The sequence below is a fragment of the Narcine bancroftii genome, chromosome 4 (assembly GCF_036971445.1).
Source record: "Narcine bancroftii isolate sNarBan1 chromosome 4, sNarBan1.hap1, whole genome shotgun sequence".
NCBI lineage: Eukaryota > Metazoa > Chordata > Chondrichthyes > Torpediniformes > Narcinidae > Narcine > Narcine bancroftii.
This window is the reverse complement of record NC_091472.1, coordinates 132,331,086-132,356,280: the sequence shown is the minus strand read 5'-3', so window position 1 is coordinate 132,356,280 and position 25,195 is coordinate 132,331,086. Positions and strand designations below refer to the sequence as shown.

General features: G+C 43.8%; 1 long non-coding RNA gene across 1 annotated transcript; it reads right to left on the bottom strand.

Annotated features, from left to right (window-relative positions):
• Positions 1-262: 262 nt before the first annotated feature.
• LOC138759964 (uncharacterized) lies at positions 263-19,751 on the bottom strand. Its single transcript, XR_011355280.1, has 4 exons — positions 19,670-19,751; positions 16,272-16,392; positions 16,012-16,180; positions 263-2,763 (listed from the first exon to the last, which is right to left on the bottom strand). It is a non-coding gene; the product is annotated as an uncharacterized lncRNA (long non-coding RNA).
• Positions 19,752-25,195: the final 5,444 nt, after the last annotated feature.

The window sequence follows — 25,195 nt, the reverse complement described above, 5'->3', positions numbered from 1 at the left end:
GATCACAGCAGTCCATTTTGATGAGGATTTGGTAGACCCTGACAACTTGAAGGGTAGTCTTCTGTTGTGGAGGGGAAGGGGGATGTATGGGAGAGCTCAAAAGATAGATTAGTCAGGGGGAACCTCGAGTGAGAGAGGACCAGAGAAGAGGTTGATCCAGGTCAGAGTGGACAGTGCACAGGATGTTTCATTCTCATGGGAGTTCCCGCACACCACCCCCCCCCCCCCAACCCTGGCAACGTCTTTGTGAATTATCGGTAAGATGACGTCACAGAACCTTGCCTCAGCACTGCTCTGTGCATTCTGATCCCTCTGAGAGTAATAGCTTCCTGGACAATTTCCTAGTTGCCTGCCCCATGAGGACAAGCCACTTTTCCAAGGACAGAGCATATAGTGGTGATTAAGTAGCCCAACAAGTCACCAGTCATCTTTGTGGTCACTGGGAAGTGGTGCTCATAGGTGCCCCCACAGATGCCCATGATCAATGCCCATTCCCTAACAACCTGTGTTCCCATGCCATGGTGTGCCACTGCAGCTGACCTTATAGGCCCCATACTAGGAGGGAAGGGAGCCTGGACCAGACTGCAATCATCACCCACTCCCATAGGGTGGTGCCATCATCGACCCCTGGCACCACCCGCAAGGCATAGCCAATCATCTGTTGTTCAGACAGGCTGCCCAGGGCACTCACTTCCCAATGAGAGAGGTGGACATTGGGGGTCCCTCATCCTACAGCCATGGCAGCAACATGGCTAGATATTCACTCAGGTGCTGGTGGTCTCAGTCCCCTAGCCTGGTTAGCTCCTTTGTGAAGAATTCCTGGGTCTCCATTAGCTTACAGTGACCATATAGGTGCCCACCCAAAGTCCCCCCACTTTGAAGGGTCGGCAGGGTGCCCTTGTGGCAGACCTGGGACTGTGTGGCTATTCGTCAAACTTGCAAAGGCTCAGACACATGGAGGGAGGATGTGTGTTATAGGAATTTGTTTCCTCGTGGTCATGACTGCCCACCCCATCCCCAACCACATGTCAATAATCCGCCCCCACTGCTTGCAGTTGCTGCATTCCAACCAGCTTGGAAGCTGCCTCTATATCTTGCCCTCTAGGTTGGTCACTCACACTTGGGCAATCTTCTTGGAAGCTGCCTCTATATCTTGCTCTCTCGGTTGGTCACTCACACTTGGGTAATCTTCTTGGAAGCTGCCTTTATATCTTGCCCTCTAGGTTGGTCACTCACACTTGGGCAATCTTCTTGGAAGCTGCATTTATAACTTGCCCTCTAGGTTGGTCACTCACACTTGGGCAATCTTCTTGGAAGCTGCATTTATAACTTGCCCTCTAGGTTGGTCACTCACACTTGGGCAATCTGCACTGCCCACTGTAGTGCAGAACAATGATGTTGCCTGGATTTGATGTTTCTATCTTTCTGTGCACCCTGTTAGCCTAATTTTCCTGCAATTTTGTATTGGTGTCTCAAGAGAGACACCATAAGACAAAGAACCCCACCATAATTCTCCTTGGTCTTGAAATCCTGATTTCTCAGAGGGATGTCATGTGGTGCCCTATCTTTTCTCTGGGAGAAAATGGCATGCCGGCCACACCGCCAGGCAGCTGAACCCCTGGCAGTCATCAGTCCACCCAGGGTTCTTTTACCAGCTATAGGTCTCCTCCTGCTGCTCCTGTTGGTGAGCAGGTACTCAATTATGCATGCACCCAACAAGACACCCACACACTCATTAGAACAATTTCTAACATAGTTAGTACTCCACGTGTGTCCAGCTGAAACTCTTTGAACCCTGCTCACAGTGCCAATTGTTGTTCGGAAAGAATCAGGTTAGCTGATATGTCTCTCAATTACTTGGGAGGCTTCTTAAATAACTTAGAAATGTAAGATTCAAATAAAAGAAGAGACTTTACTTACTGATGCCTTCCACCATCTCAGGAAATTGTTCACACATATTCTCATATACATACACCCCACAGCAGTGCACTATAGTTACAAAGTTACTACAGTAAGAAGGGTGTATTCCTACATGGTTACAAAATAGTTCACATTATCCTGATTATATAACATCCCTCCTTCTCAACATAAAGAAAAAGTGTTTTTTATCACTTTTACAGTGCAACTTAAGTAACTGAACTTGTATATTTGTTTATTTACACAACTATTTTTAAATGCTTCTTATCGATATCTCACTGGTGGCAGTATGTTGCTTCGCCATCTTGTGGATTTGGCTGCAATCCTTGGGCTCTGTGTTGCTGGTACATGTGTAGATGATGTAGCTTGTGCTTCCCCTGACAACTGCTGTGTTAATGTTTCGGTATTAGTGATTGTGGTCTCTTCACTTGATAACTCACTTGATATTGGTGTTGCAGGCTTTGCTGGCATTAAAGCTTTCTGCTTCATCGCATCTTGTGTCGACCAGATGTGAATTCTGTTCCTCCTCAGCTGATCGCCAGTGTTTCTTGAAAATGTATGATCTTGGTGTTTCAGCTACTCTGATGACCTTTGTTGGGATCCATGCTTTCAACATCGGCCCTTGAATATGCACATGCTGCCCTCTGAAGGGTTCTGGCAATGTTTGTTATAAATGCTGGCATCCTTGTGTGTCATCCAGTCTTCTGGTTCCTCCTGGTCTTCTGGAGGGTGAATTTTGCTTGGCAGAGTTGTTTTATATTGAAGTTCTGCTGGAGACTTCATGTCAGCCCTTAAAGGTGTTGCTCGTAAATGATAGAAGAGCTAGGTCTGGGTCTTCTTTTGTCTCTATATAACAGGTGGGTTCATGAGAGGTGTAACACAAGTATTACATCAAAGTTAACTTTATCGAACCTATAGGAGATAAATGGGGAAGACATCCAATGAAATTTATTTACTCTACTGAACAACTATATAGACATTAACATGAAACTCCAATGCCAGTTGGACTCTAATTCCAGTGGCTGCCTATCTTCGACACTTCCCTCACATGTACACAATTCACAGACGTGGACTTTCAAACACTCCCAATTCCCTGTGCCAGCATGGATGGACTCTCTGCAAGCACTGATCTATCGCAGTACTGTGGCTCAACTTGAGTGTAGTGTGGTGTGTCTCCAGTGGTGGCCTGGCATGGAGTGATGTCTGGGACTTGGACCACGAGGCAGAGAGGAAGGAATGTGGCATGCATTGATCTTTGTATTGTTCTGAGCTGGGCATTTGACAAATGATGACACTGAGTCATTTAAATGAGCCAATGGTAAGGTGAGGTCAGAGTTCAACCTTTATTGGCGATTTCAGAATAAGTTTCAGGCAGGGAGGTCACGTGACCATCAGCAATCCGCAATGTTCCGGACAGACAGGGAGGCCATGTGTTCCACCACATTCCACATGTACCAATCTCCCAATGCCCCAAATTATGGGGTCAGAAGGAGTATGCATGTAATAGTTGACCTGCTAAACTTTACTCTAAAAATTGGACCTCAATACTTGACTATTCCACACCCGCACCCATCAATGTGAATGCAGGACTATGATATCAGCACACTGAGAGTTTCCTCAGCAGAGGTGCTGATCTTTAGGACTCCAAAATAGGTACGTCATCAACAAAAAGTATTTATTTTAGACTTCAAAGGGGAAAAATATCAGTTCCACTGTAGTACAGTGCTATCAGAGATGACCGGCGTGGTGGATGAAGTGGTGACGGTCCCCCCTGGCCCACTGAGCTCTTCTGGACATGCAAGATATCCACCTGTTTCTTCCACAACCAGTTGTCCTCGTCCCTTGTCCTACCATTCGCTCTCAATTCTACAACGCCAAATACAACACGGCGGCCACCAAGGTCACATCTCATGAGACCTCCTTGTTGTTATTTTTGGTGAGCTCCAGAACCTAAAAAATTAGCCCTGCACCCATGAATTCCGCTGTTCATTTCTGAGCAAGATCAGTGCTTCATGTCAGTTATTGAGCAGGCTATATAACATCAAGAGGAAACCTCCTGTAAAATGGAAAACTGCTGATGTTACATGTGATAACTAATTAGATATTCAAAGTACTTGAATATTTAATTGCACAATTAAAAATTAAAAGTGATAAAACCTCCAAGTGCAAAGGCCCAACCGTTCAGTTTTGGTAATCAACAAACTAGAAATTAGAAATAAAAATATTGACCAAGGGTCTTTTACCTAAGACATTAACTCTGCTCCTATTTCATCAAATGCTGCTTGATAAGCTGAGTGTTTTCTTCATTTTCTATTTTAATGGACCGGGAAATATATCAGACTTGCCAAAGGACAATCTTTAGGACTGTGTTTTATTTCCAGAGGAGTGCCCAGACAACAACCACACAGGTTTGTTTAGCATGTAGTGTGTATTGTGGAGGGTCATGTGACCTCTGCCTGGAACCTGGTGGCATTGTGGAAGGTCACATGACCTCTCCATCTGTAACCCAGTTGCAAGTCGCAACACCTGCCAGTCAAGGTTAGACTCTGCCCATCCTTTAGTGTGCACCGGACTATTGACCTCTTTAATCACCTTGTGATTTCCTTGCTCGGATCCTCCAGTTCACTGTACTATAAACTCCACCACTTTGCTTCTAAGATAAACCCTGCTCTACTCCAGGTTATGAACTGTGGACAGTGCTGGAGGAGTCATTAGTAAGGTGTGCATTGCATAAGGATCATGGCTGTTAGATAGAATTAGAGCCATGCCCATGTTAGTCAAGGAATGGTTCATAGCGTTTTGTAATCCTTGGCTGTTATAAGTCTGTATACAATTGATAGTATTGGTCGAGTTAAGTCCTAAGTGACTGGGTTGTACTGTGCTTGTAAGTCTGCACAGAATTGCTAGTATTGGAAATGTTAAGTCCAATGTGACTGATTAGACTGTGTTTTGTGATTGTGAGTGCTAATTTGTTATCCCTGTTGCAATCCCCTTATATGTCCTTTAATAAAGATCCTTCCTGTGTTCAGCCTGGGTCCAGACTCATTGCAAGTCCACCCATATGTAATGATCTGGAATGGCACTGAGCTACTTTTAAACTTACATTTAGATAGCATCGTAACAGGCCATTTCGGTCCTTGAGCCTGTGCCACCAAATTACATCCAATTGACCTACAATCCTGGTACATATTTGAACAGACAGTGGAAACGGAAGCCCCGGGAAGAAACCAATGCAGACACTGGGATAATGTATAAACTCCTTACAGACAGCACAGGATTCGAAACCCAGTCCTGATCGCTGGCGCTGTAACAGCATTGCATTAACCACTATGCTAACTGTGCCACCTTACTTGGTCCAGTAAAGCCCACATTCAATACCCAGATTTACATTTCGGGCTCATCTCTGCTCCAACATATCGGTGGGGGGGGGGCTGGAAGGGCAGCACCATTAACGTAGTGGCTAGCAGCACGCTATTACAGTGCCAGCGACCAGAACCAGTGTTGGAACACAGCGCTAACTGTAAGGACTTTACACATTCTCCCTATATCTATGTGGGTTCCAGCCAGGGTCTCTGATTTCCTCCCACCATTCACAAAAAAATTATTCTGGGGTTAATCCTGTATTTAAATATTCATTCATGTATAGAATTTAAACAAAATATTCCAAAAAAGGAAGTGTCTTCCGTAAGTGGGAACAATACCATGAAGATAAACTGGCATCAATGACATTTCCCAACCTTGGTATCAATAAAGACAGCAAGGTCTTTTTTTTATTCCCAACAAAGAACACTATATTGACCAATAAAACTGCACTTGCAGATTATCTGGTAGATCCCTGATCCTTTGTGCACGAGAGCCACATGTGAATTTCCTCATGGTTAATTTTATACCCTGCTCTCCTTTTTAACTGTTTACAAATAGCTTGTAAACAACCTTTTCATCTTGGTGGTCAAGAGAAGTTGCCTTCAAGTTCAATGTAGCAATGATATTATGGATTTTAGCAAAACTAAAACACTGAAGGCAAGGCTCCCCTGATTGGTCTTGTGACTTCTGCTCTGCAGGATGTTGAGAGGATGAGGAGATACTCACAGATTAAACTCACAAGTGAAGAAAGATCACTTGAACGGAGCACCAGCAATTCACTTCTGCCTTTACAACAGGACCCCAATAAGATTTCAAGTATAAATTTAAGATTATTGTCATATGTACGAAGATAGAACAGAGAAAGGCAATATCATTTTACCAACATATGGTTCAATCAGGAAACTGATAGCAGCAGGGCAGAAACTACCCTTGAATTTTGAGGAGGGGGCTGGTGGTCATGTTGAATCTTCTTCTTGGCAGGAGCAGGCAGGTCATTGGACATGTTTACACTTCCAAACTTAAAGCTGCTTCTATTCTTCCTCAAAGCCATTGATGCAGAGAGCAAAGTGAGATTTGCACCTCTTCTGGAAGTCTATGTCCAACTCCTTGCTGATATTGAAGGAGAGGTTGTTATCCTGGCATCAAGTCACTAGACTCTTTATCTCCTTACTATATTCCATCTCGTCATTGTTCGAGAACAAGCCGACAAGAGTGGTGTCACCTGCACATTTGTTGAATGGGATGGAGCACTATTTGGCTACACAGTAATGGGTAAACAGTTTTGTAGAGAACTGAATATGACCGCCTTCAAGAACAAGAAAAAAAGGTGTTCGAGGAAGGAAATATTCAGAATTTTTAAACAGTGAATCACTGGTAAATGTTAAATTCCTAGGGACCCAGATGTTAGCATGAAAATACAACAATTAATTGGGAAAGCAAATGATACATTTGTCTCTATTACAAAGGGAATCAAATGGAGGAATTGAGAGGTCTTTCAGTAATTACACAGGGTCATAGTGAAATCATTCCTTGAGTAATCTACTGTAAATGCATGCATAATAGTCAAATTTTTGGACCAATTGCTAGGGTAAAATTTAGGGGTCAACTATTACATGCATACTACTTTTAATGGTGGAAAGTACCTGTGATGTTTGGGGCTTCAGGAGTTGTATGGGCTGGCCAGGTCCAGGTGATAAATTCACATTCAAGGCACCAGGAGCTCCGATGGGTAGGTTGTTGGCCAGAATTGCGTGGTAAGACCATGTTCGGGGCACCGGGAGCTCGGATGGGTGGGCGGCTGGGCGGGGTCTAGGAAAGAGTCTACAATTAGGGAATTGGGAGCATGGATGGGTGGGCAACCAGGGCATCAAAAGCTCAGATTGGGATGGGGGCACTGGGGTGTTAAGAGATCAGATGGGTGGGAGGCTGAGATCAGATGGACAGGAGGCCGGGGCTTTGGGATCTCAGATGGGTAAGTGGCCGCTGCAACTGAAGCTTGGATAGATGTGCAGTCAGTTTGTCAGAAGCTCGGATGGGTGGGCAGTTGGGGCTTCTGGAGCTTCGGATGAACAGGCAGCTGTGGTATCAGATGGTCAGGAAGCTGGGATGTCTGGAGCTCGGATGGGCAGGTGGCCTTGGCATCGGAAACTTAGATGAGCGGGAGGCCTCCTTGGCCCTTCTAGTTTGTACTGAACCATTTTTTTAAACCTAGTCCCATTGCTCTGCATACTTCTCCCATCCATATATCTGTCCAAATTCCTCTTAAATGTTAAAATTGAGCCTGCATTCACCACTTCAGCTGGAAGCTCAATCTACACTCCCACCACTCTCTGTAAAGAAGTTTTGCCTCGTGTTCCCACTAAACATTTCTCCTTTCACTCTTAACCCATATCCTGTGGGTTGTATCTCACCTCCCCTCAGTGGATAAAGCTAGCCTACATTTACTCTGTCTATCCCCCTCATAATTTTAAATACGTTTATCAAATCTCCCCTCATTCTTCTGCACTCCAGAGAATAACCTGTCCAAATCTGTTTTTCCCTGAAAAACAGTTCCTGAAGTCAAGGCAACATCTTAATAAATCTTCTCTGCTCTCTTTTGATCTTTTGGATATCTTTCCTGTAGTTAGGTGACCAAAACTGCACATAATACTCAGGAGCTAGGATGGGTGGGCAGCTGGGCCCTTGGCAAGGGTCCACAATTAGGGTGTCGGGAGTTTGGATGGGTGGGCAGCTGGGGCCTTGGCAAGGGTCCACAATTAGGGTGTCGGGAGCTTGGATGGGTGGGCAGCTGGGGGATTTATAAAGGGTTCACGATTGGGGCATTGTGAGCTCGGGTGGGTGGGAGGCTGTGACCAGGTGGATGAGCAGGTGGCCAGTGTGTCGGGAGATTGGATGGGTAGGTGGCCTGACCTCAGATGGGAAAGTGCCTGGGGTGCCAGGAGATTGGATGGGCAGGCAGCCAGGGCATCAGGACCTCAGATGGGCAGGTGCCTGAGGTGTCGGGAGATTGCATGGGTGGGTGGCCAAGGGGTCAGGAGATTGGATGAGTGGGTGGCCAGAGTATCAGGTCCTCAGATGGGCAAGCATTGCATGGGTGGGTGGCCAGGGTGTCAGGAGATTGGATGGGCAGGTGGTCAGACATCAGATGGGCAGACAGCTGGGGTGTTGGGAGATTGGATGGGCAGTTGGCCAGGGCTTCGGGAGCTTGGATGTTTTGATGGCCGCTGCATCTGAATCTCAGATGGTGGTCAGCTGGAGGTCAGATGGGTGGGCGGTAGGGGCATTAGGAACTCCTCGTGAATGTGTGGCCGGGGTGTTGGGAGCTTGGAAGGCAGGCAACTGGGCATTGAAAGCTCGGATGAACAGATGGCCGAGGCACCGTGACTCAGGTAGGCAGACTGGAGGCCAGGACTGGGTGCTAAGTCTGCATTCAGGGCATCATGAGCACAGATGAGCAGACAGCTAGGGCATCAGGAGCATGGATGGGTGGGTGGCTGAGGGGTTGGAAGCTCAGATGGTCAGGCAGCCGGGACATCACGAGATCTAATGGGTGGGAGGTTGGGCATCGGGTAATCAGATGGGTGTGTGGCCAGGGCATCAGGAGCTCTGGATGAACAGGTGGCTGGGGCATCTGAAATTCTGATTGGAGTGTGGCTGGGGCATTGGGAGCTTGGATGGGTGGGCAGCAGGGCCTAGGCAAGAATTCATGGTCGGGGGATCACATGCTCAGATGCATGGGTGGGATACCACAATTGGTTGGTAAGTCTGCATTCAGGGCATCGTGAGCTGAAATGGGTGGGCAGCCAGGCCATCAGGACCTTTGTTGGGTAGGTGGCCAATGCCAAGGCAAGAGTCCAAAGTTGGGGTGTCCAGAGCACAGATGTGCGGGCAACTGGTGTATTGGGATCCCTGGGGGGCAGGAGACCAGGCCAAAGTATTGGGGAGGTGTGGGTTTTCTTTTACACTATTTCAACTATTACATGCACATATATGGTAGATCAATTTTGTCTCTTTGCTTGAGAAAACTAGTATGTGTCTTAAAAGGAATTCAATAAAGGTAGACACAACAGATTCTGAATGTGGGTTTGCTCTGAAGCGAGATGGAGCTGACAAAGCTCATGTTCCCAGAAATTAGACCAAGCACAGATGTGGGCTTCACAGTTAGTGTAGCAGTTAGTATGATGGACTTGCAGCTCCTGCAACCTGGGTTTGAATCTGATGCTGTCTGTAAAGAGACACTTGCATGGAGGTGAGTTGGGTTGCGCTGTGAGTCTGACTGAGACACTGGAGTGGAGGTGAGTCAGGTTGTCAGTGTGCGTGAGATCTGCTGAGGGCCTGACTGGGGCACTAGCATTGAGGCGAGTCGAATTGCTCTGAGGGTCTGACTGACACACCAGGATGAAGAATCCGTTCGCTGCTGGGGCAACACTCCCAAAGTGTCTCCCTATCCCTGCCTAGTAATCTTTATTAGTTTATTAACTATATTAGAAAGGCTTTATCTGTATACATGGGGGCGAGGGGGTTAGTTATGATGGCAGCTTGGTTAGGGTGACGGCTAGTGCAATGCTGTTGCAATGCCAAATGAACAAGGTGCAAATGAAAATTTAAATTTTGTAAAGAAATTACTTGATTAAAGTGAACTTTATATAATTAAAGACCACAATACTGATTTTTTTCAAATTTCATTTTGCCATGTATTTTGTATTAAACAATGTATTGTTAATTCAGGTGTATTAGTAAGGCATTGTAAGAATATGTCTCAGTCAACCATAAAATTCGATTTCCAACATCCGCAATCCCCATAGGTGCTGGATAGTGGGGATTTCTACTGTAATTGGGCAGCAAGGATTTAGAAATTTGGAATTGGCTTCTATGGTACTGTAAATAAAATTTAAATTTACAAATGTAACTCACTGAAGCAAATGAAATTCTAAGGAGCTTTGACAACATGTATGCTGTGGGGATATGGTTCTCACCTGGAGATCTTAAAACTAGCTTCACTGAGTAAGAGGTCAGACATTTAGGTCTGTAAAGAGAAGAAATTTCTGCACTCAATGTGCTGTAAACCTTTGCAATTCTCAACCCAAGAGTGTATTTGAGGCAGGGTGTAATGGATTTTCATCCTGAGAGAGAAGGAAACAATGCATTAATTAAGGTAGGAGATCTACTGAGAACTTATTGACTCAGTAGAACAAGCTCAAACAACTGAGTTGCTCTGCTCCTGATTCCACTTTTTTCTTTTGAAAGCAATTTTTCCTTATCAACCCCAGATATTTCCACCTCAAAAAGGGGAGAAAATGACACTGTATATTCAAGAGGGAAATATTTGTGTGTATTTTGGTTAGTATGGTTCATAGTGTGAAAAATAAAAAAAATTAAAAATAGTGTTTTATATCACCTGAAGAATCACGCAAGAGAGTTTTCCCCCCCCCCCCCACCCCCCCAACTCCTAATATCCTAAGGACTAGTGACAGAATGCTTCAGTATTTCCTGCTTATCCAAAAAATAAATCTCTGTAAAAGAGAAGAAGTGATGCGTTTAAGCAATGGCTACAGTAGCCAAGGAAGAATGACTCATTATAGCTCCTGCATTCCATCTCTCCCTTATCTAACATTCCTCTATTATTGTTGATAACTGTCATATTGGTTCGCCTCCCCCCCCCCTCCACCTGCAGTTTCTGTTCAATAGGTTACACCATTTCTCTAGCTAATATACCTGAATGGGTTGAAAGGTAGAGTTAAAAAGGAACTGCAATATTTTCCTTTTACTCTTCCCCACTTGTCCATCCTCTGATAAACTGACACTGGGAAGTTTGTGAGAGAAAAATGGACAGGTATTTTTCAAATAATGCAACTTTTTATTTCCCCATTGTTACTGCCAATACAACACATAGCACGGCGATTAGCATAACGCTGTTACGGTGTCAGCAACCCGTATTCAAATCCACCACTGCCGATAAAAGGAGCTTGTATGTTCGCCCCATGACCACGTGGATTTCAATTGGTTGTTCTGGTTTACTCCCACCCTGGTAGGTTAATTGGTGTATTTGGGTGGCACTGGCTTTAAGGGCCAGAGGGCCTGTTTCCGTGCTATATCTCTAAAAAATTTTTAAAAAAGGAAAGAGCAGTTAAAGGAATTAATTTGCTCTTTACCTTCATAGCTGTGGCTAAAATTATCTACATTTTCCAGTCTTGACAGAATTTGAGTCTTTCTTGACAAGTAATGAGAAACTGGGAATTAGTCTTAAAATAAGGTTAAAGAAAATATGCCATAAACAGCAGGCATATGTGTGTTTAATTTAATTTTGAATGATTAAATAAATCTGGAATAACAGTCTAGTGTCTGCAATGATGGCCAGGAAGCCACCAGATTGTTATAAATCTGGTTTACTATTGAAGTTCAAGGAAATCAATCTGCCTTCTTTACCGAATCTGGCCTGTGCGCTCATACCCCACCGCCAAAGCCAACACAACGGTGGGAAGCGGTTAGGTCATCCACTGATAGTGGCCTTGGCAGTCAGCACACAGAAAGGCCTATTCTACCTCAGAGACCAGAGGACCAAAGAGGGATTTCCTCATTGACGCGGGTGCAGAGATCAGCCTCATCTCGCCCACGTACTTTGAGGCGAGAAACGACACCAAAGGCTTTCCCCTGCAAACGGCCAATGGGTCCTCCATTCCCAGCTATAGCACCTGCCTGGTCACCATCCACTTGGCAAACGCTGTTTCTCAGTGGGAGTGAAGCATCGTGGCCGAGGGACAGACACTACTCAGAGTGGATTTCCTACAGGCTCACAAATTGCTGGTAGACATAACAATGCCGGTTAGTAAATGCCACAACTTTCCAGTCAGTCTTTCCCTCTCACCCTGCGGAGGTGCTCTTTCCTGTCACTGGGAATCCATGCCCTGGTCCAAGATGAGTACTCCTCCCTACTGGCCAAATACCCAACTCTGTTGGCACTGAACTTCCATGACTCCAACTCGACACATGGAGAGGAGCATCACATAGAGACCACTGGCCCCCCTGGTGCATGCACGAGCCCTGGGCCTCTTGCCAGACAAGCTCCAATAAACCAAGGCCAAGTTCGCTGCTATGGAGGAGTTGGGGATCGTCCACCATTCCAACAGCCCATGGGCCTCTTTGCTCCACATGGTGTAGAAGAGCTCTGGCAGGTGACATCATGCAGTGACTACTGATATCTAAACGAGGCAATGGTCCTGAACAGGTACATTATCCCACATGTCCAAGATTTCACCACAAGGCTACAGGGTATTCTCCAAGGTAGATTTCGTGAAGGGGTACCACCAAATCCCGCTACACCCCAGTGATGTCCAAAAGGCAGCCATCATCACAACTTTCGGCCTCTTTCAATTCGTAAGAATGCCTTTTGGACTCAAAAACGTGGCCAGACATTCCAGCGACTTATGGACATGGTCGGCAGGGACCTCGACTTCATCTTCATTTACCTAGATGACATCTTCATCTCCAGCCCCGATGCCAGCACCCAAACGATGCACCTCACCCTCCTCTTTGACAGATTGCAGCAGTTTGGGCTCACGGTGAATCCGGCCAAGTGCCAGTTCAGCCTGCAAACAATAGTATTCTTGCAGCACACCATCACCCCAGAGGGTGCCATGCCACTACGCGATAAGGTGGAGGTCATCCAGAACTTCCCGAAGCTCAACACAACCAAAGGACTGCAAGAGTTCCTGGGGATGGTCAACTTCTACCATTGCTTCTTCCTGGGAGTGGCCACCTTCATGCAGCCCCTGTTTGGCTTTGTCAAACCAAATGGATGCCAGAGGCCTCAGAGGCTTTCCACACCATCAAGTCTGCACTGGCAAAGGCCATGGTATTAGCATACCTGGATCTCATTCCCCCCCCCTCCCCCGCCCGGCCCTCACAACAGACGCTTCAGACAGAGCAGTGGGTGCGATGCTAGAGCAATGGGTTGTCGAGCACTGGAAACTGCTCCCCTATTTATCATAGGGGTTGGGATATTATGGTAAAGTTATAAGACTTTAGTAAGGCCAAATTTGGAGTATTGTGTGCTGTTTTGGTCACCTAACTCCAGGAAAGTATTAACTAAATTGAGAGTGCAGAGAAGATTTATGAGGATATTGCTCGGACTGCAGAACTGAGTTACAGGGAAAGGTTAAACAGGTTAAGACTTTATTCCCTGGAGCATAGAAGAATGTGGAGAGATTTGATAAAGACGTACACAATTAGGAGGGGTATAGATAGAGTAAATGCATGTCGGCTTTTTCCACTGTTTAGGTGAGATTGAAAGCAGAGTATATGGGTTAAGGGTGAAAGGAGAGAAGTTTAAGAGAGAACATTAGGGGGCAATTTCTTCACACACAAAGCAGTGGGCATATTGAACAAGCTGCTAGCTTAAGTGGTGAATGCAGGCTCAATTTAAACATAATAAAATCTGGATAGTACATGAATGGGAGAGGTATGGATGGACATGGTCTAGGTGCAGGTCAGTGGAATGAGGCAGAATAGTTTGGCACAGACTAGAAGGGCCTGTTTTCTGTGCTGTAATGTTCTATGGTTCCAAATATTATCAAGGGTCAATGATGGGATTTAGCTCAGACCTTGCCAGAGAGACCTGAAAAAGCTGAATTGTCAGCAACCTCAAACTCTCCCTTTATTCACAATCCTCATTCTCCCCTTCCTGATCCCCACATTCACACTCTCCCCTCACCCATAGTCTGCACCTTCTCCTTTCATCCCCAGCACTCTCCCTCAATCCTGGGTCTCACACCTCTTCCCTGACCCCCAGCACTCATAGTCCACCCGCATTCCATGCCCAGTCCCTTCACCGCGTGCCAACAATTTCCCCTCAACCCTCATGCCCACCTTTTCCCCTCACCTCCAATGCCCACACTCTCCCCTCATCCTATTACCCACACTCTCCCTTTACCCTGTTCCCACACTCTCACCTCGCACTTGTACTACACTCATTACCCTGTGCCCACTCTCTCCCCTCACCCTTGACCTTACACTCCCTCACCTTTCATCCACTCTCTCCCCTCACCTCTATAGTCTCCCCTTCAGATTCATCATTCACTATTATGATGTTCTCGCTTCCACTCTTAGCAACCACTACCTCTATAATGCTTCTTTTTCCATTGTCTATATTGTCTTTGGGTGATTGGTCTCACAATTAAATTCTATTAGCCTCTTCCTGTAAAATATAATTGCTTACACCACAAAAACGCCTAACATACACTGACTGATGTAAGTCACGGCCCTGTGAATATATTTCACCAAAACGTTTGAGATTTAATGCACAGTGATTAGTATAAAGCTAGTAATTCATAAAAATAATCAATAAGCAGAACAGAATATTTGTATGGCTGCAGATTCACTGTTTCCACATTTGTCTGATTCTAATTACTTTAGCACTTCTTCCTAACTCCCTTCCACTAAGCTCACAGTTTTGGTTCATGTGGTCAAACGCACAGTTCACTTGATAGGATTGGCCACACAATATTCGATCAACTATCAATAATGTGCCAGTGCAAGAATCCTCTGAAGCATTCTGACAAGCACTGAAAAAGGCACTGGTTAACAATACCAATCCAAAAGAAGTATTCTTTCTGAAAAAAAGCTTCAAATGACAAGGGATGCAAACTGAAAATCGGGACATTGTGATCAGAAAGAAAGTCAGATAGTAAACTTTCTCCAGAGAATGTTGATATGGGATACCAGAAAAGGTTAGTGGATTTTAAAAGTTCAAAATTAATTGAGAAGAGTAAACTGGGGAGTGGGTGGGGGGGTGGGGGGGTGAACTCTTCTCTCTGATCCATTCAAGTATGAGCTCATGTGCTCACAGATTCAAGATTCAAAGACTTGTTTAATTTCTGCTGTTATCAGACTCCTGACTAAATCTTAATATAATAAAACTTCCCCACACCACCATGTCTAACCATAGCCCCATACACTACCATACAGAGGTTACCTGCTGCTGACAATTGGAGGAACAACACCTAATATTCCATCTGGGCAGTCACCAGCCAGATGGCATTAACATCGACTTCTCCGGCATCTGTTAAACCTCGAGTCTCTTTCTTTCTCTATCCCTCTTCCTTTCCCCATACCCTCACCATTCAGATTTGGCTCCTCCCCATCACCTCAGCTTTTTTCTCTTCAACCCTCCCATCCTTATCCATCTAACGTCTCTTACCGGTTAGCCTGTACTCCTATCTCTGCTCCTTCCTCCCTATCCTCTCGTCCCATCCCTCCCACCCCCTCATCCATCTTTTTATTCAGACACTTGACTGGATTTTGCTCGTACCTCAATAAAGGGCTCAGGCCTGAAATTTTGCTATAGATGCTGTGTGACCTGTTGAGTTTCTCCAGCACACTTGTCTATTGCACTACAATCAGAGAGTGTGCAGACTTTTCTATTTAACATCATAAACCTTGGCTCTGTACCAACTGATCTCCCTCTGTATCCCTGCACTTTTTGTACCATGTCTTATTGTAGTATGTATGAGATGTCTAACTGGTCTGCTTGCAAATTCATGTGACAATAAACTTAAACTTGAATTTGAAAATCCATACCAATTATTTGTATGTGAAGGTTAACTTTAAGTCTGCTGATGACATGCAACTAAGAAACAACGTAATTTTAAATACAGATGCAAAGAGCTAAAAATGAGAATGGATGAGCCTGGTTGAATGAACAGAGCTAGTATAATGTGAAAAATATAAAGTTACCTATCTCTCTCGAAAAAGTGATTCATCTCAAAATATCAACAATTTGCTTTCTCCCACTGATGCCGCTTGACCTGCAGAGCTCTTCCAGCACATTGTGTTTGGCTTTAGATTCCAGAATCTGCAATCTCCTCGTGTCTCCAAGTTATCTATCAACGCTGGTAGGTGAAAGCTGAAATGGTGAGATAAAATCATGAAGATTTGAGTACAAATCTTGGGGGGTGGGGGGTGGGGAGGGGGTATAAACTTCAGTAAGACCATACCTGGAGTATTGAGTGCAGTTTTGCTTTCCTTTCCTATAAAAGGATAAACTTGCTGTGCATCGATGACTCACCTGTTTAATTTCCTGGGATGAAAATCAAAATGGTTGTTGATGCTGAAACTCTGGAAAACAATAAGAAGAAAATGCTGGAAATACTCAACAAGTCAGGCAGCATCTGTGGAAAGAGAAGCTGAGTTAATGTTTCAGATTAAAGACTCTGTGCTGAGTTTTCCCAGCATCTCCAGGTCCCTGGGAAGGCTGGTCTGCCATAGGAGAAATTGAGAAGACTCAGATTCTTCTCGAGTTTAGAAGAATGAGAAGTGACCTCACTAAATCATGAAGTTATGACAGGGTAGGATAAGGACTCAGGGAGCATTATCTCAAAAAAGCCATTTACGGTAACAAGGAGGAGGTATTTCTTCAATCAGGGGTGGAATCTTTGTTAGTCTCTAGCCAGGAGAGTGGTTGAGGTTCAGTCACAGAGTATATAAAGAATGGATCAATGGATTTTTTTTAAAAAAGAAATAGTGGTATGAAAATGGTGTGGGGAAATTGTATTTGAATGGAAGATCTTGGTGAATGTAGCACCAGGTTTGCGGATCTGATTAGCCCACTCCCATTCATATTTCTTGTTCTTACTCTATTACCTAGTTATGAAAAAATGGCTGGTCACTGAACATTTTACCTTTCTCAAGGAGAGATTTGAAATTTGAATCATGGCTCCAGCTGTTTTGCAGGAAAATTAAACACAAATCAGAAGTGAAATAAATATTATAATATGATGATTTGGTGGCTTTGGTCAGATAATAGACCTTGGATGGGCATCAGAAGGATTTAGCCCAGTAGTTCTCAACCTTTTTCTTTCCACTCACATTCCGCTTGAACTAATTCCTATGCCATCGGTGCTCTGTGATTAGTAAGGAATTGCTTAAAGTGGTATATGAGTGGGAAGGGAAGGTTGAGAATCACTGCTCTAGACGTGATAGTTACTAAAATATTTTGCTTGAGAAAAACTGTCAATGGCCCATTTCCACTGGAGTTCTGAAACCGTGCACATAACGAGTCAATGAGGGACGATTAAAACAGTGGTTTTCAACCTTTTTCTTTCCACCCACATCCCACCTTAAGCAATCCCTTATTAGTCACAGAGCCCCTATGGCATAGGGAATACTTTAAATGGTATGTGAGTGGAAAGAAAAAGGTTGAGAACCACTGATCTAGCCTCATTTTAGATCGGACCTTCCTTGAAATCTTTTCCAAGCACCTGCATTGGCTGATAGCACAATGGATTTTGTCCTATTCTTTCATAGATGGTCTGACCAACAATCAAGAAGTCCTTTGGTTTTGAAGGGCAGAGCCAGAGAACACTACAGCACTGAAACAGACCTATTGGACCTTGTAGTCTGAGTCAAACTATTTGGTGCTTAATCCCACTAACCTACACCAGGATCATATCCCTCTGTAGCCCTCCCAATTCAGCTGGCAGCTTGTTCCACACTGCCACCCTATTTGAAGTTCCCTCTAATGTTCTCTTTAAACTTTTCCCTTTTCACCTTTAATCTAGTTTTTGTCATGTAACCTCACTGGAAAAATGCTTGCTTGTATTTACTCTATCTATACCCATCATAATTTTTGCATGCTTTTATCAAATCTCTCCTCATTCTTCTGCACTCTAGGGAATAAAGTCCTAACCTGTTTAACCTTTCCCTGTAATTCACTTATTTGAGTCCTGGCAACATCCTTGTAAATTTCCTTTTACATTGAACTTAAATCACATGGGCTGATCTATGAACTCTTTTCTAACCTGAGCATGGATCCTGTATGATGTAATTTCTAAGACCACTTGCTCACATCTGCTCTGCAACCTGAACTACCTTGTTTCTTTCTTTCCCAGTTCTGATGAAAGGTTGCCAATATGAAGCTTTCACTATTTTTCTTCTCACACACCACCTGACATGCTGAGCCCTGGTATGTTCTGGTTTTGGTCCAGATTTCCAGCTCAGGCAAATTTTTGAATTTCAAATATAATTGAAGATATGGACTTCCTGAGAGCTTGTTCATATGTGGGCTCAAACCTCTCTACTCAAAGTAATATGGCTCCTCGCAAGAAACAGTTTGCAAAATATTTTAGAACATAGAACAGTACAAGACAGGAACAAACCCTTCAGCCCACAATGTCTGCACTGACCATGAAACAAATTGAAATTAATCTCCTGTGTTTACACATCGTCTGCATCCTCCATTCCCTGCCTGCTGCCCGTGCTAAATGCCTCTTAAAAGTTAGTATCATATCTGCTTTCACCACCTTCCCAGTAGCTCATTGCAGACACCTACCACCCTCTGTAAGAATGCTGTCTCACACAGCTTCTTTAAACTCCTTCTCTCACTGTCACTCTATGCCTTCTTGCATTAGTCATCACCAGCCTGGGAAAAGATTCTATCTACACTTCTTGGATTTTATATTTACCCTTCAGCATCCGATGGTCCAGAGAAAATAATCTAGGTTTTTTCAACCTCTCCCTGTACCTAATCGTCTCAATCCAGGCAAAATTCCTGGTGAACCTTTCCTGTATCCTGTCCAAAGCCTCGTTTCATTTCCATCGATCTTTGTCAATCGCTTAACGATGCTGGACAATATTTTAAAATCAATACAGAAGCTTTCTTTGTTCCTAATCATCTGCGCATTGAAATCAGCATCCAGTGCACCAGAAGCTGTACTCAGTTGAGGTTTGAGGATTAAATCTTGAGCAACATATCAAAGCTGTGAATTAATTGTGATATGCGGGTACAATACTTAATAAAGGGACCAAGCCTCTCACACACTACTTAATGAGAGAAAAGGCTCTTTGTTCTGAGATGGACTATTCTCCAAAAACACAATTAAAATTAAACACCTGCCAGGTAAGTTATTTGGACTAAGTCAAAGATTCAACCCCACTATCGGCAGCATTCCCCAACTATTCTAGCTCAGGTTTCCCTTGAAGGCCTCTACTTGGATAAGCATTCCTTCGTCAAGTATTACTGCGCAAGGGGTACTGCCCTGGGGGGCATGCCTTTTGTTACCATCAGCTTTGCAGACTGAAATGTCCTCCCAACACCTGCCTCAGGAAAGTGGAAACTGGAACCTGCTTCATAGTTTACATCTGTCAGCTGATATTTCTGTTGTCCATGGTCTATTGTTGGGCTTGCAACGAGAGCGGGTCTGAGGATTCTGTTACGCAGTCAAATTTATTAAAGAAGACCAAATGCTAATCTGTTCAATTCACTCTTGGTTTTATTAATACACATTTTAAAGTGAAGAAGGCTACTGTGTCTTTAAACAGTAATATTAGGTTTGCATGTTGGGTCAGCACAATTTTTGACCACAGGAACTACATAACTGATTCAATATAGCCTGACCTGAAATGAAGAATTTCCACTCAGAAACTAAGCAGGCACAGGCCCGGTCAGTACTTGGAGGGAGAATTCCTAGGAATACCAGATACTGTAGGTTTCTGTGAAGGGCGCTGGACAAAGTGCCTTACAGTAGACAAAAGTTAAAGAATTTACATGCATGTTACATTCTAAATATAGTATTACATGACAATAACAAAGGAATGTTAACAAAGGAATGCTAACAAAGGAATGCAGCCATCGTTTGTTTTAATTGATTAATAAAACCTCCTCAGTTTACTCCCTTACTTGACCCACTTCCTCAAGGTATCTGGTGGTGAGTGAACAAAGTCAAATCTGGAATCAAATTGCAACAAAGGACGTGCTGGATGGGAGATAGAGGAAGGGATGCAATACTGTGTCCAGTACTGTGGAGAAAAGAGGAAAGATGAAGTCAGAGCTCAGGTTAAAGTTGCAAGTGGTTGGGATTGGGCCAACCTGGAATTTCCTGAGTGATGTGGCCATAATTTTCCATAAAATCAACTGGACAGTAAAGTGTACATGTACTGAATGCTTAAAGGTGAAGGTTCTATTATTGTCATGTAATACTATATTTAGAATGTAACATGCATGTAAATTCTTTAACTTTTGTCTACCATAAGGCACTTTGTCCAGCACCCTTCACAGAAACCTACAGTATTCCTAGGAATTCTTCCTCCAAGTACTGACCAGGCCTGTGCCTGCTTAGCTTCTGAGATCAGATAATCCCAGGCATATTCAGGCTATTGAACCCCACCATCCTCCAAACCCCACCCTCCCTCTGAGCAGAATAGGATGGTACCCTATTCCCGCTGTGAGATACGCAATGGATCATCCCTTTGCAATTTCTAGGCAAAGATTCACCCCTTGAATTGGTTGGAAACTTAGCAACTGTAGCCAGGAACTGATATTGAATTGGGAGACTGGGAGAAGCTCAGAATATAAGGCACCTGATGCACCCAACTTGTAGCTTATAATGTTTCTTAGTAGGAGATCTGAGTGAAGTCTATGAGAACTGCGAGTATTCTCACTTCTCCACTGAAGTGTGGAAGGACTGCTGTATGACACAAGGAGTATTGGCACATAAGTATATAAACCCATTCCCAAAAGAACAAATATTCAGAAGCCTGTGAACACAGTTTATCACACGAATACTGTGTTTTACATGATCAGTTTCTCACTGGCACGTTAACTCATGTGGTCTCAACCTATCAGAGATATTTCCCTCCTCCCATCCCTCCTCTACCTTTCCCATCACTGAAAATTCACCTTTTCTCTTTCCCTGTCCTGTAGAAGGGTTGCAAACCTGAAATGCTAGCTGTTGCTCTTTCCACAGATACTGCCTGACCCATTAGATATTTCCAGCATTTTTCAATTATTTCAAAATTTCATTGTCTGCTTTACTTTCATTTACTGGAAAACATTGCTTGAGATGTGGTAACAAGAGCTGCTTCAAAGAATGTTTAGTATTAAGTTCAATTACCTTTTCACCCGTGTTGCAATAATTTACTTGAATTGTTTACTATCAGCTCCCAGAACACAGCACAATGTCCTATACTCCACAATTCCAACATATAAGTGTTCCTTTTCTCACAGCTGCACAAGTATTTATCTTATTATAATCCTCATGTGGAATCAAATTTTTCAGTGTGTGCATCCATCACTACACGATAAGCAGTTGCATGATAACCAACGTGGATTTTATGGGGATGTCATAGTAACCGTAGATCATTCTCATTTTCAGGACAGACTCTCACAGTTTCAAGATTCTTATTCACATTTTCATTGCCCTTTGTGATCTCATCCCTTTCTATTCTGTGTTCCCTTCCAGTCCTAAATCTCTCCCTGGTAATCTGCCCTCTCCAATCCGAGCCTGGAACACGTCTGAATTTAATCACTCCACTGCTGGATGACTTTCAGCTGCTGAGGCCATGAGTCTGCAACTTCCCTCAACCTCTGTTTGTTATTTTCCTTTAAAATTCCTTTAAAAACAAAGTAGGAGGTTTTGTCAAATTATATGCTCTCCTGCCCATACACCTTAAGAGGACAGGCTTTTCAGGGCTTGAGACTACAGATGAAGAACAGCAAGGAGCTCAGTGGCCGAAGAACTCACACCAGGCTGCGGGCTGTTGGAAATGGGAGCCAAAATGGGGATTGGGATTCGTGAAGGTGCCAATGGCTGTCAGGCCTTCAGAGCTAACAGCTTTGCAAACTTTAGTGGGTAACTCAAATGCAGTAATTTACTTGCATTGTTTACCATCAGCTTGCGGAACGCAGTTTGGGTTCACCGGCAGAGCTGACCGGAGGCCATGCAGCTGTGAAGGTGACAAAAATGCAGGAGCATTGGAGGTTGTGGTGGTACCCACAGATACACGATGTCCATGAAGGGATTCTCTTCGACTTCTCTTCCTCTTCTTGGTAGGGATGCCAGACTAACATCATGGCTTTGTGTTCCTTTTTGAGCAAACAAAAGTAAACAAATGTTGCGTATTGTGTGCATGACAGTAAAGGGACATGAACCATAGCACTTTGTCCTGAACAGTGTCTTGGGATGTTTTTGCTACAGAAGCAAATGTAGAATTTCAATAATAGTCAAAATTGAATGATGACACCAAATTCAAGATGGAAACAGTGAGGGACTAAGAAATGTAAATCTGCAAAGCTCACCAAAATTTTCACCAAGGTCTGTTTTCCCATTTTCCTTTGAACCTTCAGTATGCCACCACATAACTTACTGCGCCAACCCTAGAATCCCTACACTTCACTGCCCTCCTAAATTACGTGTTCCCCATTAAAGAGCTTGAACTTTCAATATTTAATGTTTTAAAAGCAAGCTCTGATCACTGTTGAGATAACACAAAGGGCCTTACTGAAACATTGTGCCCAGTTCTCATTTCCAATCCTGATGCTTACCACATCCTTCAAATTTTATTGAAGAGGAGAAAGCCCTAGGGATTGAATTGCATCAATACTAAAGTCTAGAGTGTCATCTCCACAAAGTAATCAGTGGTCTGGGTCATTTAAGTACAAATAATGTCCGTTTTACTTATTTGAATTTGACATCGAACATTTTGCATACATAAATTAGTCATAAAAACTGTTCAGCCAGGAGAATCCAACAAGGGGGGCATTAGGAAAATAAATATTTTGTGAAGTCATATGCTTTTTGTCAGGTTACGGATTCTGGACTCTGGAACAAACAACAGAGAGAGAGTTGAGACTCTATTCTGCTCATTGGGCTGAATTAACAGAGGCCAGGGAAGGGAAGCAACAGCCATGCTTCCAGTGGCATTCACTGTTATTCGCATCAGGAAATAGTTCCTTGGATAATTTTTAATGTAGAGTTACAGCATCGTACATTTCCTTCTGACTGATTATCCCTCACCATCCAAACACACCCATGTGGCCAATTAACCTTCTAGCTACCACACATCTTTGGAATGTGGGAGGAAACTGGAGCACCCGACAGAAACCCATATGGACATGGGAAGAACATACAAACACCTTGCAGACAGACAGCGGCAGATTCAAACCCAGGCTGCTAGCATTGTAGTTCAACTCACATGATATGACTCGTATCCCAATAGTCTCACTGTCTTATTTCTGGACCTGTTTTATGCTGTCTTATTGTCACTGCAAACTGAGCAGAGATTATAAATCTAACTTCATATCCTTTCATTAGATTCTCTCACTCTTATTGTAGGCTCAACAATGGCTGAATTTCATCCTACCACAATTGGCATTGCTCCCTCCTCAGAGTTACCAAGTAAATCGTGGGTTCAAATGCCACTGCCAAATGCGACAGTACTGAGATGGTGCTCCAATATCTGGCATGCAGATTTTCTGATTAAATATTAAAAAGAGGTCTCATGTCCCCATTCAGGAGCATCAAGCAAGTCCAGAGAATAATCCTATGCAGCTTTGGACTCCATGGAGTGCAGTTCTGGTCTTACTTGAGAAATGAACTGGCTTTGGAGGTTCACCAGGCTGATTCCAGAGATGAAGGGTTAGCCTATGAGGAGAGATTGAGTCACCTGGGATTGCACTCATTGGAATTTGGAAGAACGAGAGAGGGATTTTCTAGAAACATAAAATTTTGAAAGTTATAGATAGCATATAGGCAAGAAAGTTGTTCCAACTGGTAGGTAAGTCTAGACCGAGTGGACAAAATTCAAGTGTGTATATTTATACAGAGATGGGGAGGAATTGCTTTTCCCAGAAAGTAGTGTATGTGTGGAATTCACTGCCTGAGGAATCAGTAAGGCTACTTCAGTAAATATGTTAAAGACAAAGTTAGATAGAGTCTAACCTTATTCTCCATAACCTTATTTCTGCACAGAGGCAGGAATAAGGTTATGGAGAAAAGGCAGGCAGGTGGAGCTGAGTACAAGGCCAGATCAGCCATGACAATATTAAATGATCTATTCCTGCTCCCATTGCTTATGGACTTCCACCTTCATTCTACTGTTCTCAAACTCACCCCTATTCCTCCGATTGTTCTCTTTGGAGGCATTTTTTTTTCCTCTCAGTTCCTTTGCTGTTAGAACCAAGGTGGGGGAAATTTCCAGTTGCTCCAGAGTGTGGACCAGTTTCCCCATGATCAGTCCTAGGTAGGTATGATGAGCAGACTGAAGGAGTGGCACCAACCTTTGGGGTTACGGCAGTTAATTCCTGCTCGGTCCTGAGGAGGCTGTATTAGCTGAAAACTTCAAAGGATGCCATTGAAAATTTGTGTTTGTTTTTAGGTAGATTGATGGATATATCTATGAGTGTTGCAAATGAAGGGGGAGGGGTTGTATGTATCAGCATTACAAGACTGGAGTGTTCAATTGATTTCCCCTTTAACAATTACAGTCCCTAGGAGTCTTTGCCTTTTAATGATGTTATTGCCAGGAATACAGGGACATTCCTGATCTTAAACTTGGCTATGATGGGAAATATGATGCATGATCTATTCCTCAATTTTTCAGTTCATTTCTGTATTCTCACCCATTTCCAGACAAAGGTCTCAGAATTATTCACAGTGGTGGAAGAAGAGGCTGGTCTTTCTCCTCATCTTCTGATGACATGAAAGTAGTTGTGGGTGGGGGGGGGGGGGAGGTGGTCACTTTACTTTAGGTCTCGTTTGCAAGATGCAAACACACCCATTTTAAGATTTTTCGTCCTCCCTTGTAATTGTGGTCCAAGGATGCAGGACAAAATGGGCATGTTGCTTCTTGAAGGAGCAGGTCCACGGTCAGACATCTCCTTCTCATGCCTCGTGTACAAGATTTTTAAAATGGATAAATGTCTACAGTTGTAGACATTGGTATGCATGAAATTCAAAAACAATCCGGGTGGATTAAAAGCTGGCATCCTGCATTCTTCATTGGAGTCTCATCTTTTCTCTTCCTGGAACTTGGAAAAATTCAGTATTGAATAGGGATGAATTAGGAAGAGTGGCAGAGGAAGCCAGGACCAAAATCAAGATGCAAACAGCACTGTGGCTGTCATAAGCCCATTAACAGGTTGATG